The following is a 12,522-nucleotide window of genomic DNA, read 5'->3' on the forward strand; positions in this document are numbered from 1 at the left end:
ATTTAACCCTCAGTAGTGTGGTTGGTCAAGCTGTGACACCAAGTGCATTTAACCAGCAATAGTCTGTTCATTTTTTGGCCATATACTACATCAGGGGCAAGCTGCGCCCGTCACCAAGTGCATTTAACCAGCAATAGTGTGGTTATTTTTTGGCCATATCCCAGTCTAATTCTGTCACTAAATCCATACCGGTCACCCAGCGCCTAAATACTAGGCCTCAAATTTATATCCCGCTAAATCTCTCGTTACCGCTGTCCTGTTGTAGCTGGGAAAGTTATTTAGTGTCCGTCAAAGCACATTTTTTGTTCTGGGTTGAAGTACAATTCCCAATTTAGCAATTTCATAATTTAGTGGTTTCTGCTATATCAGAGCTATTTGAAATCTATCCCTAAAAGGGTATATAATATTCAAGGTGCACATTGGGTCATTCAGAATAACTTCACACACACCCGCTACTGTGTATTTTCAAGTCTAATTCTGTCACTAAACCCATACCTGTCACCCAGCGCCTAAATACTAGGCCTCAAATTTATATCCTGCTAAATCTCTCGTTACCGCTGTCCTGTTGTAGCTGGGAAAGTTATTTAGTGTCCGTCAAAGCACATTTTTTGTTCTGGGTTGAAGTACAATTCCCAATTTAGCAATTTCATAATTTAGTGGTTTCTGCTATATCAGAGCTATTTGAAATCTATCCCTAAAAGGGTATATAATATTCAAGGTGCACATTGGGTCATTCAGAATAACTTCACACACACCCGCTACTGTGTATTTTCAAGTCTAATTCTGTCACTAAACCCATACCTGTCACCCAGCGCCTAAATACTAGGCCTCAAATTTATATCCTGCTAAATCTCTCGTTACCGCTGTCCTGTTGTAGCTGGGAAAGTTATTTAGTGTCCGTCAAAGCACATTTTTTGTTCTGGGTTGAAATACAATTCCCAATTTAGCAATTTCATAATTTAGTGGTTTCTGCTATATCAGAGCTATTTGAAATCTATCCCTAAAAGGGTAGATCATATTGAAGGTGCACATAGGGTCATTCAGAATAACTTCACACACACCCGCTACTGTGTATTTCCAAGTCTAATTCTGTCACTAAACCCATACCTGTCACCCAGCGCCTAAATACTAGGCCTCAAATTTATATCCCGCTAAATCTCTCGTTACCGCTGTCCTGTTGTAGCTGGGAAAGTTATTTAGTGTCCGTCAAAGCACATTTTTTGTTCTGGGTTGAAGTACAATTCCCAATTTAGCAATTTCATAATTTAGTGGTTTCTGCTATATCAGAGCTATTTGAAATCTATCCCTAAAAGGGTATATAATATTCAAGGTGCACATTGGGTCATTCAGAATAACTTCACACACACCCGCTACTGTGTATTTCCAAGTCTAATTCTGTCACTAAACCCATACCTGTCACCCAGCGCCTAAATACTAGGCCTCAAATTTATATCCTGCTAAATCTCTCGTTACCGCTGTACTGTTGTTGCTTGGAAAGATATTTAGTGTCCGTCAAAGCACATTTTTTGTTCTGGGTTGAAGTACAATTCCCAATTTAGCAATTTCATAATTTAGTGGTTTCTGCTATATCAGAGCTATTTGAAATCTATCCCTAAAAGGGTATATAATATTCAAGGTGCACATTGGGTCATTCAGAATAACTTCACACACACCCGCTACTGTGTATTTTCAAGTCTAATTCTGTCACTAAACCCATACCTGTCACCCAGCGCCTAAATACTAGGCCTCAAATTTATATCCTGCTAAATCTCTTGTTACCGCTGTCCTGTTGTAGCTGGGAAAGTTATTTAGTGTCCGTCAAAGCACATTTTTTCTTCTGGGTTGAAATACAATTCCCAATTTAGCAATTTCATAATTTAGTGGTTTCTGCTATATCAGAGCTATTTGAAATCTATCCCTAAAAGGGTAGATCATATTGAAGGTGCACATAGGGTCATTCAGAATAACTTCACACACACCCGCTACTGTGTATTTCCAAGTCTAATTCTGTCACTAAACCCATACCTGTCACCCAGCGCCTAAATACTAGGCCTCAAATTTATATCCCGCTAAATCTCTCGTTACCGCTGTCCTGTTGTAGCTGGGAAAGTTATTTAGTGTCCGTCAAAGCACATTTTTTGTTCTGGGTTGAAGTACAATTCCCAATTTAGCAATTTCATAATTTAGTGGTTTCTGCTATATCAGAGCTATTTGAAATCTATCCCTAAAAGGGTATATAATATTCAAGGTGCACATTGGGTCATTCAGAATAACTTCACACACACCCGCTACTGTGTATTTCCAAGTCTAATTCTGTCACTAAACCCATACCTGTCACCCAGCGCCTAAATACTAGGCCTCAAATTTATATCCTGCTAAATCTCTCGTTACCGCTGTACTGTTGTTGCTTGGAAAGATATTTAGTGTCCGTCAAAGCACATTTTTTGTTCTGGGTTGAAGTACAATTCCCAATTTAGCAATTTCATAATTTAGTGGTTTCTGCTATATCAGAGCTATTTGAAATCTATCCCTAAAAGGGTATATAATATTCAAGGTGCACATTGGGTCATTCAGAATAACTTCACACACACCCGCTACTGTGTATTTTCAAGTCTAATTCTGTCACTAAACCCATACCTGTCACCCAGCGCCTAAATACTAGGCCTCAAATTTATATCCTGCTAAATCTCTCGTTACCGCTGTCCTGTTGTAGCTGGGAAAGTTATTTAGTGTCCGTCAAAGCACATTTTTTCTTCTGGGTTGAAATACAATTCCCAATTTAGCAATTTCATAATTTAGTGGTTTCTGCTATATCAGAGCTATTTGAAATCTATCCCTAAAAGGGTAGATCATATTGAAGGTGCACATAGGGTCATTCAGAATAACTTCACACACACCCGCTACTGTGTATTTCCAAGTCTAATTCTGTCACTAAACCCATACCTGTCACCCAGCGCCTAAATACTAGGCCTCAAATTTATATCCCGCTAAATCTCTCGTTACCGCTGTCCTGTTGTAGCTGGGAAAGTTATTTAGTGTCCGTCAAAGCACATTTTTTGTTCTGGGTTGAAGTACAATTCCCAATTTAGCAATTTCATAATTTAGTGGTTTCTGCTATATCAGAGCTATTTGAAATCTATCCCTAAAAGGGTATATAATATTCAAGGTGCACATTGGGTCATTCAGAATAACTTCACACACACCCGCTACTGTGTATTTCCAAGTCTAATTCTGTCACTAAACCCATACCTGTCACCCAGCGCCTAAATACTAGGCCTCAAATTTATATCCTGCTAAATCTCTCGTTACCGCTGTACTGTTGTTGCTTGGAAAGATATTTAGTGTCCGTCAAAGCACATTTTTTGTTCTGGGTTGAAGTACAATTCCCAATTTAGCAATTTCATAATTTAGTGGTTTCTGCTATATCAGAGCTATTTGAAATCTATCCCTAAAAGGGTATATAATATTCAAGGTGCACATTGGGTCATTCAGAATAACTTCACACACACCCGCTACTGTGTATTTTCAAGTCTAATTCTGTCACTAAACCCATACCTGTCACCCAGCGCCTAAATACTAGGCCTCAAATTTATATCCTGCTAAATCTCTCGTTACCGCTGTACTGTTGTTGCTGGGCAAGATATTTAGTGTCCGTCAAAGCACATTTTTTGTTCTGGGTTGAAATACAATTCCCAATTTAGCAATTTCATAATTTAGTGGTTTCTGCTATATCAGAGCTATTTGAAATCTATCCCTAAAAGGGTATATAATATTCAAGGTGCACATTGGGTCATTCAGAATAACTTCACACACACCCGCTACTGTGTATTTTCAAGTCTAATTCTGTCACTAAACCCATACCTGTCACCCAGCGCCTAAATACTAGGCCTCAAATTTATATCCTGCTAAATCTCTCGTTACCGCTGTACTGTTGTTGCTGGGCAAGATATTTAGTGTCCGTCAAAGCACATTTTTTGTTCTGGGTTGAAATACAATTCCCAATTTAGCAATTTCATAATTTAGTGGTTCCTGCTATATCAGAGCTATTTGAAATCTATCCCAAAAAGGGTATATAATATTCAAGGTGCACATAGGGTCATTCAGAATAACTTCACACACACGCTTCTGTGCATTTCCAAGTCTAATTCTGTCACTAAATCCATACCGGTCACCCAGCGCCTAAATACTAGGCCTCAAATTTATATCCCGCTGAATTTGAATACAATACATTGGGCCAAATAATATATTTGTTGTTGTGGTGAACCATAACAATGAGAAAAACATCTAGTAAGGGACGCGGACGTGGACATGGTCGTGGTGGTGTTAGTGGACCCTCTGGTGCTGGGAGAGGACGTGGCCGTTCTGCCACATCCACACGTCCTAGTGTACCAACTACCTCAGGTCCCAGTAGCCGCCAGAATTTACAGCGATATATGGTGGGGCCCAATGCCGTTCTAAGGATGGTAAGGCCTGAGCAGGTACAGGCATTAGTCAATTGGGTGGCCGACAGTGGATCCAGCACGTTCACATTATCTCCCACCCAGTCTTCTGCAGAAAGCGCACAGATGGCGCCTGAAAACCAACCCCATCAGTCTGTCACATCACCCCCATGCATACCAGGGAAACTGTCTCAGCCTCAAGTTATGCAGCAGTCTCTTATGCTGTTTGAAGACTCCGCTGGCAGGGTTTCCCAAGGGCATCCACCTAGCCCTTCCCCAGCGGTGAAAGACATAGAATGCACTGACGCACAACCACTTATGTTTCCTGATGATGAGGACATGGGAATACCACCTCAGCATGTCTCTGATGATGACGAAACACAGGTGCCAACTGCTGCGTCTTTCTGCAGTGTGCAGACTGAACAGGAGGTCAGGGATCAAGACTGGGTGGAAGACGATGCAGGGGACGATGAGGTCCTAGACCCCACATGGAATGAAGGTCGTGCCACTGACTTTCACAGTTCGGAGGAAGAGGCAGTGGTGAGACCGAGCCAACAGCGTAGCAAAAGAGGGAGCAGTGGGCAAAAGCAGAACACCCGCCGCCAAGAGACTCCGCCTGCTACTGACCGCCGCCATCTGGGACCGAGCACCCCAAAGGCAGCTTCAAGGAGTTCCCTGGCATGGCACTTCTTCAAACAATGTGCTGACGACAAGACCCGAGTGGTTTGCACGCTGTGCCATCAGAGCCTGAAGCGAGGCATTAACGTTCTGAACCTGAGCACAACCTGCATGACCAGGCACCTGCATGCAAAGCATGAACTGCAGTGGAGTAAACACCTTAAAACCAAGGAAGTCACTCAGGCTCCCCCTGCTACCTCTTCTGCTGCTGCCGCCTCGGCCTATTCTGCTGCTGCCGCCTCGGCCTCTTCCTCCGCCTCTGGAGGAACGTTGGCACCTGCCGCCCAGCAAACAGGGGATGTACCACCAACACCACCACCACCACCTCCGTCACCAAGCGTCTCAACCATGTCACACGCCAGCGTTCAGCTCTCCATCTCACAAACATTTGATAGAAAGCGTAAATTCCCACCTAGCCACCCTCGATCCCTGGCCCTGAATGCCAGCATTTCTAAACTACTGGCCTATGAAATGCTGTCATTTAGGCTGGTGGACACAGACAGCTTCAAACAGCTCATGTCGCTTGCTGTCCCACAGTATGTTGTTCCCAGCCGGCACTACTTCTCCAAGAGAGCCGTGCCTTCCCTGCACAACCAAGTATCCGATAAAATCAAGTGTGCACTGCGCAACGCCATCTGTAGCAAGGTCCACCTAACCACAGATACGTGGACCAGTAAGCACGGCCAGGGACGCTATATCTCCCTAACTGCACACTGGGTAAATGTAGTGGCAGCTGGGCCCCAGGCGGAGAGCTGTTTGGCGCACGTCCTTCCGCCGCCAAGGATCGCAGGGCAACATTCTTTGCCTCCTGTTGCCACCTCCTCCTTCTCGGCTTCCTCCTCCTCTTCTTCCACCTGCTCATCCAGTCAGCCACACACCTTCACCACCAACTTCAGCACAGCCCGGGGTAAACGTCAGCAGGCCATTCTGAAACTCATATGTTTGGGGGACAGGCCCCACACCGCACAGGAGTTGTGGCGGGGTATTGAACAACAGACCGACGAGTGGTTGCTGCCGGTGAGCCTCAAGCCCGGCCTGGTGGTGTGTGATAATGGGCGAAATCTCGTTGCAGCTCTGGGACTAGCCAATTTGACGCACATCCCTTGCTTGGCGCATGTGCTGAATTTAATGGTGCAGAAGTTCATTCACAACTACCCCGACATGTCAGAGCTGCTGCATAAAGTGCGGGCCGTCTGTTCGCGCTTCCGGCGTTCACATCCTGCCGCTGCTCGCCTGTCTGCGCTACAGCGTAACTTCGGCCTTCCCGCTCACCGCCTCATATGCGACGTGCCCACCAGGTGGAACTCCACCTTGCACATGCTGGACAGACTGTGCGAGCAGCAGCAGGCCATAGTGGAGTTTCAGCTGCAGCACGCACGGGTCAGTCGCACTACAGAACAGCACCACTTCACCACCAATGACTGGGCCTCCATGCGAGACCTGTGTGCCCTGTTGCGCTGTTTCGAGTACTCCACCAACATGGCCAGTGGCGATGACACCGTTATCAGCGTTACAATACCACTTCTATGTCTCCTTGAGAAAACACTTAGGGCGATGATGGAAGAGGAGGTGGCCCAGGAGGAGGAGGAGGAGGAGGAGGAAGAGGGGTCATTTTTAGCACTTTCAGGCCAGTCTCTTCGAAGTGACTCAGAGGGAGGTTTTTGGCAACAGCAGAGGCCAGGTACAAATGTGGCCAGCCAGGGCCCACTACTGGAGGACGAGGAGGACGAGGATGAGGAGGAGGTGGAGGAGGATGAGGATGAAGCATGGTCACAGCGGGGTGGCACCCAACGCAGCTCGGGTCCATCACTGGTGCGTGGCTGGGGGGAAAGGCAGGACGATGACGATACGCCTCCCACAGAGGACAGCTTGTCCTTACCCCTGGGCAGCCTGGCACACATGAGCGACTACATGCTGCAGTGCCTGCGCAACGACAGCAGAGTTGCCCACATTTTAACCTGTGCGGACTACTGGGTTGCCACCCTGCTGGATCCACGCTACAAAGACAATGTGCCCACCTTACTTCCTGCACTGGAGCGTGATAGGAAGATGCGCGAGTACAAGCGCACGTTGGTAGACGCGCTACTGAGAGCATTCCCAAATGTCACAGGGGAACAAGTGGAAGCCCAAGGCCAAGGCAGAGGAGGAGCAAGAGGTCGCCAAGGCAGCTGTGTCACGGCCAGCTCCTCTGAGGGCAGGGTTAGCATGGCAGAGATGTGGAAAACTTTTGTCAACACGCCACAGCTAACTGCACCACCACCTGATACGCAACGTGTTAGCAGGAGGCAACATTTCACTAACATGGTGGAACAGTACGTGTGCACACCCCTCCACGTACTGACTGATGGTTCGGCCCCATTCAACTTCTGGGTCTCTAAATTGTCCACGTGGCCAGAGCTAGCCTTTTATGCCTTGGAGGTGCTGGCCTGCCCGGCAGCCAGCGTTTTGTCTGAACGTGTATTCAGCACGGCAGGGGGCGTCATTACAGACAAACGCAGCCGCCTGTCTACAGCCAATGTGGACAAGCTGACGTTCATAAAAATGAACCAGGCATGGATCCCACAGGACCTGTCCGTCCCTTGTCCAGATTAGACATTAACTACCTCCCCATAACCATATATTATTGGACTCCAGGGCACTTCCTCATTCAATCCTATTTTTATTTTCATTTTACCATTATATTGCAAGGCTACCCAAAGTTGAATGAACCTCTCCTCTGCCTGTGTGCTAGGCCTAAATATATGCCAATGGATTGTTGCAGTGGTGGCTGACGTGAAGCCTCATTCTCTGCTATGACATGCAGACTGATTCTCTGGTGACATGAAGCCAGATTGTCTGTTACGGGACCTCTCTCCTCTGCCTGGGTGCTGGGCCTGAATTTATGACAATGGACTGTTGCAGTGGTGGGTGACGTGAAGCCTGATTCTCTGCTATGACATGCAGACTGATTCTCTGCTGACATGAAGCCAGATCCTCTGTTACGGGACCTCTCTCCTCTGCCTGGGTGCTGGGCCTAAATTTATGAAAATGGACTGTTGCAGTGGTGGGTGACGTGAAGCCTCATTCTCTGCTATGACATGCAGACTGATTCTCTGCTGACATGAAGCCAGATCGTCTGTTACGGGACCTCTCTCCTCTGCCTGGGTGCTGGGCCTAAATTTATGAAAATGGACTCTTACAGTGGTGGGTGACGTGAAGCCTGATTCTCTGCTATGACATGAAGACTGATTCTCTGCTGACATGAAGCCAGATCCTCTGTTACGGGACCTCTCTCCTCTGCCTGGGTGCTGGGCCTAAATATCTGACAATGGACTGTTGCATTGGTGGCTGACGTGAAGCCTGATTCTCTGCTATGATATGAAGACTGATTCTCTGCTGACATGAAGCCAGATTGTCTGTTACGGGACCTCTCTCCTCTGCCTGTGTGCTAGGCCTAAATATATGCCAATGGATTGTTGCAGTGGTGGCTGACGTGAAGCCTGATTCTCTGCTATGACATGCAGACTGATTCTCTGGTGACATGAAGCCAGATCCTCTGTTACGGGACCTCTCTCCTCTGCCTGGGTGCTGGGCCTAAATTTATGAAAATGGACTGTTGCAGTGGTGGGTGACGTGAAGCCTGATTCTCTGCTATGACATGCAGACTGATTCTCTGGTGACATGAAGCCAGATCCTCTGTTACGGGACCTCTCTCCTCTGCCTGGGTGCTGGGCCTAAATTTATGAAAATGGACTGTTGCAGTGGTGGGTGACGTGAAGCCTCATTCTCTGCTATGACATGCAGACTGATTCTCTGCTGACATGAAGCCAGATTGTCTGTTACGGGACCTCTCTCCTCTGCCTGGGTGCTGGGCCTGAATTTATGACAATGGACTGTTGCAGTGGTGGCTGACGTGAAGCCTGATTCTCTGCTATGATATGAAGACTGATTCTCTGCTGACATGAAGCCAGATTGTCTGTTACGGGACCTCTCTCCTCTGCCTGGGTGCCGGGGCCTAAATATCTGAGAATGGACTGTTCCAGTGGTGGGTAACGGGAAGCCAGATTCTCTGCTATGATATGAAGACTGATTCTCTGCTGACATGAAGCCAGATTGTCTGTTACGGGACCTCTCTCCTCTGCCTGGGTGCTGGGCCTAAATTTATGAAAATGGACTATTACAGTGGTGGGTGACGTGAAGCCTGATTCTCTGCTATGACATGAAGACTGATTCTCTGCTGACATGAAGCCAGATTGTCTGTTACGGGACCTCTCTCCTCTGCCTGGGTGCCGGGGCCTAAATATCTGAGAATGGACTGTTCCAGTGGTGGGTGACGGGAAGCCAGATTCTCTGCTATGGAACCTCTCTCCAATTGATTTTGGTTAATTTTTATTTATTTAATTTTTATTTTAATTAATTTCCCTATCCACATTTGTTTGCAGGGGATTTACCTACATGTTGCTGCCTTTTGCAGCCCTCTAGCCCTTTCCTGGGCTGTTTTACAGCCGTTTTAGTGCCGAAAAGTTCGGGTCCCCATTGACTTCAATGGGGTTCGGGTTCGGGACGAAGTTCGGATCGGGTTCGGATCCCGAACCCGAACATTTCCGGGATGTTCGGCCGAACTTCTCGAACCCGAACATCCAGGTGTTCGCTCAACTCTAATTCCAACTAAACTGCCTACGTTCCCGGAGAGGATTCTCTGAGCTTTCAGAAAACAGTTGATGCTTAGCTGATTTCTTCTACAATAACTAACAATGGTAGGCCACGTTCATATCACCCATTTGTTTTCCATTCTCCGTCAGAAGAACTGAATAAAACAAAAAAAGGATGCTTTATTTTGTGTATCTGCCGTGTTCATTTTGCATCCGTATTTTAGAAGGGAGAAAATGTCCTGCATAAAGGACTTTTTCTCCCATCTAAAATAATGGATCTCTGATGGAACTGACAAAAATGGATGCAAAAGGAGCACAATGGATGGTCTGCACCTCAGATTATTTCACCCAACGAACAAGCCCATTAATCTGGTGATCTGCTATACTTTTACACAGGCAGATTAGCGAGAATGTTCCTGACAATTGTACAGTCTAAAAGTAGCAATAGACATTTCTAAACTAAGTGATAGTTCACATATAGTTCAAAATCATCTGATATTGATGAATCCTATGTGTCCAACTTTGTGACATACTTAGACAAACTGTGCTTAATTTTTCTTTCTAATTTATATAAATATACCAATAGTTTTATTATTAACCTTAATTACATATTTGAGGGGAACAGGTTGTCATGCAGCAACACCATGGCCTCATTTGTACAGGTATTTCATAGAGAATACACTACACTACTGCAGTACACAACAAGAAGTAGTTTTTTTTTTGCCTTGCCACATAGGGACAATGCTGGGGGTGGGATACTGTGAGGGCATTGCTACTAGAGGTGACAATGTTGGGGAAATTACTGTGGTGCCATTATTACTGTGGTGGCACTGTGGTGGCACTGTTGGGGACTATGCTACTGTCGATGCACTGTGGGGGACATTACTACTGTGGGGGCACTGTGGGGGACATTACTTCTGGGAGGGACTGTGGGGGACATTACTACTGGAGTTAGCACTATGGGGGAAATTTGGGGTAGCAAAGACTGTGGGGGAACTGTGGGGGAACTGTGGGGGCACTGTTGGGGACATTACTATGGGGGCACTGTGGGGAACATTATAGGTGGCACTATGGAGGAATTTTTAAATACTGGAGACAGTGTAAAGGGCATTACCGTAGTCACCAGGGAGTTTGAATATTCTGGCCCTATAGGGAGTTATTGGAGGCAACAGAGATATTTTAATACTGGGGCACTGTAGGGGGACTTTTTGTGCTGGGTCATATTATTACTCGGGACACAATAGGGGGCGTTTTTATTGTGTGAAGCACTATAGGGGACATTATTAATACTGGGGGCACTATATGGGCATTTTTACTGGGGTTAAAGTAGAAGGTATCATTGCTGGAGGTACTGTAGGGGCATTTCTATTAGTAAGAGTATTTTAAAGGGGTTGCGCCTCGAAAAATGTTGTACAGTTTTCAAACCAACACATGGATCTGAATACTTTTGTAATTGGATGTAATTAAATAAATAAAACATTATCAATTAAATAAAATGTATCTCTATAGCGCCACCTGCTGTTTGTTCTTTTTCTTATTTCTTTGTCCTGCTCACTGAGAAGACCACACATGCTCAGTTTCATCCTTCAACTGCCTCTTAAGCAGAGGCATAGCTATAGGGGAAGCTGGGGAAGTTGCTGCTTTGGGGCCCAAACTCAGAAGGGGTCCACCTGGGAGAAAGGCTAAAAGATTTTGTTGTTAGAGCTTCCTCAAAAGATTTATAAAATTAGATTGTATACAGAGACACTGTAGGAAATGGACTGAACGGCCTCTGGGCCTCATCAGAGAAAGCAATCTTGACTAGCCACAGGAGAGGGGGTTGCACGGGAGTTGGAGGTTGCAAAGAATTTGCAGGGGTGGAGGGGCCCGTTCAAAAATTTTCTGTGGGGCTCAGTCATTTTTAATTACGCCACTGCTCCTGAGTTGAGATAGGGAGAGCATGTACACACCTCCTTAGCTGCAGCAGAAAAGACACTCACCCTGAGCTGCCAGCTTGATGTAAATCTAGCAGAGCAAAGAATGGTGAGATCTCTGGATCCATGTGAGGTACAGGGCTGGTTCTGGCTTTTTTAGAAAGAGATTGTCATGTACTGTATGATGTATGATTTTAATATTTTTTTTTACATTAATCATGGGATAAACCCTTTAAGGGACATTATTTCTGGAGCACATTAGGGGTATAATTATTATTACTGTGGACATTTTAGGGGACATTATTATTACTGGGGCATTTTAGGGGACATTATTATTATGGGATGGCACTATAAGGAGGCATTATTATATCTGGAGGCACTATGGGGGCATTATTACTAGAAGGAGCACTATTAAATCATTATTATTAATGGAGGCATTTTAAGGGCATTATTATTACTGACACCATGTTTTTTCAACAGTATAGATTTGGGGGCTTTACAGAGCACAGTAGGCACAGTATTGGGAGTGGCAGAAGGATGACACTGCTGAGGCACCAGGATGGGGAGTTTGCATTGAGAAGGTGGGGAGGATGATGGGAAAGTGAGGAATCTAAGATGTCTGTGTGGAAAACTCTGCAGAGGGAAGATGCAGCTGAAAAAAATTGTCATGGAAGTCTGGGCCAAATCTATGTCAGAAGAGATGTCACTGAATGTAAGAGGTATGTAGTGCTGGATTCTCCTGTATGTTTGGTAGAGCTGGCTCATTGCTCTACAGGTACCAAAGTGTAGCACAATATACTGCTTTTCTACTGTATTGCTAGCCCTATTTGTGTTAGCCCCAGCTACTTGAGTTGGCCCTGC

General features: G+C 45.7%; 1 protein-coding gene across 1 annotated transcript in view; it reads right to left on the reverse strand.

Annotated features, from left to right (window-relative positions):
- ADAMTS19 (ADAM metallopeptidase with thrombospondin type 1 motif 19) overlaps positions 1 to 12,522 on the reverse strand; it is a 355,301-nt gene that overhangs the window by 302,468 nt on the left and 40,311 nt on the right. The gene's annotated exons all lie outside the window — the stretch shown is intronic.

Source organism: Bufo gargarizans, chromosome 1 (genome assembly GCF_014858855.1).
Source record: "Bufo gargarizans isolate SCDJY-AF-19 chromosome 1, ASM1485885v1, whole genome shotgun sequence".
Classification (NCBI taxonomy): Eukaryota; Metazoa; Chordata; class Amphibia; order Anura; family Bufonidae; genus Bufo; species Bufo gargarizans.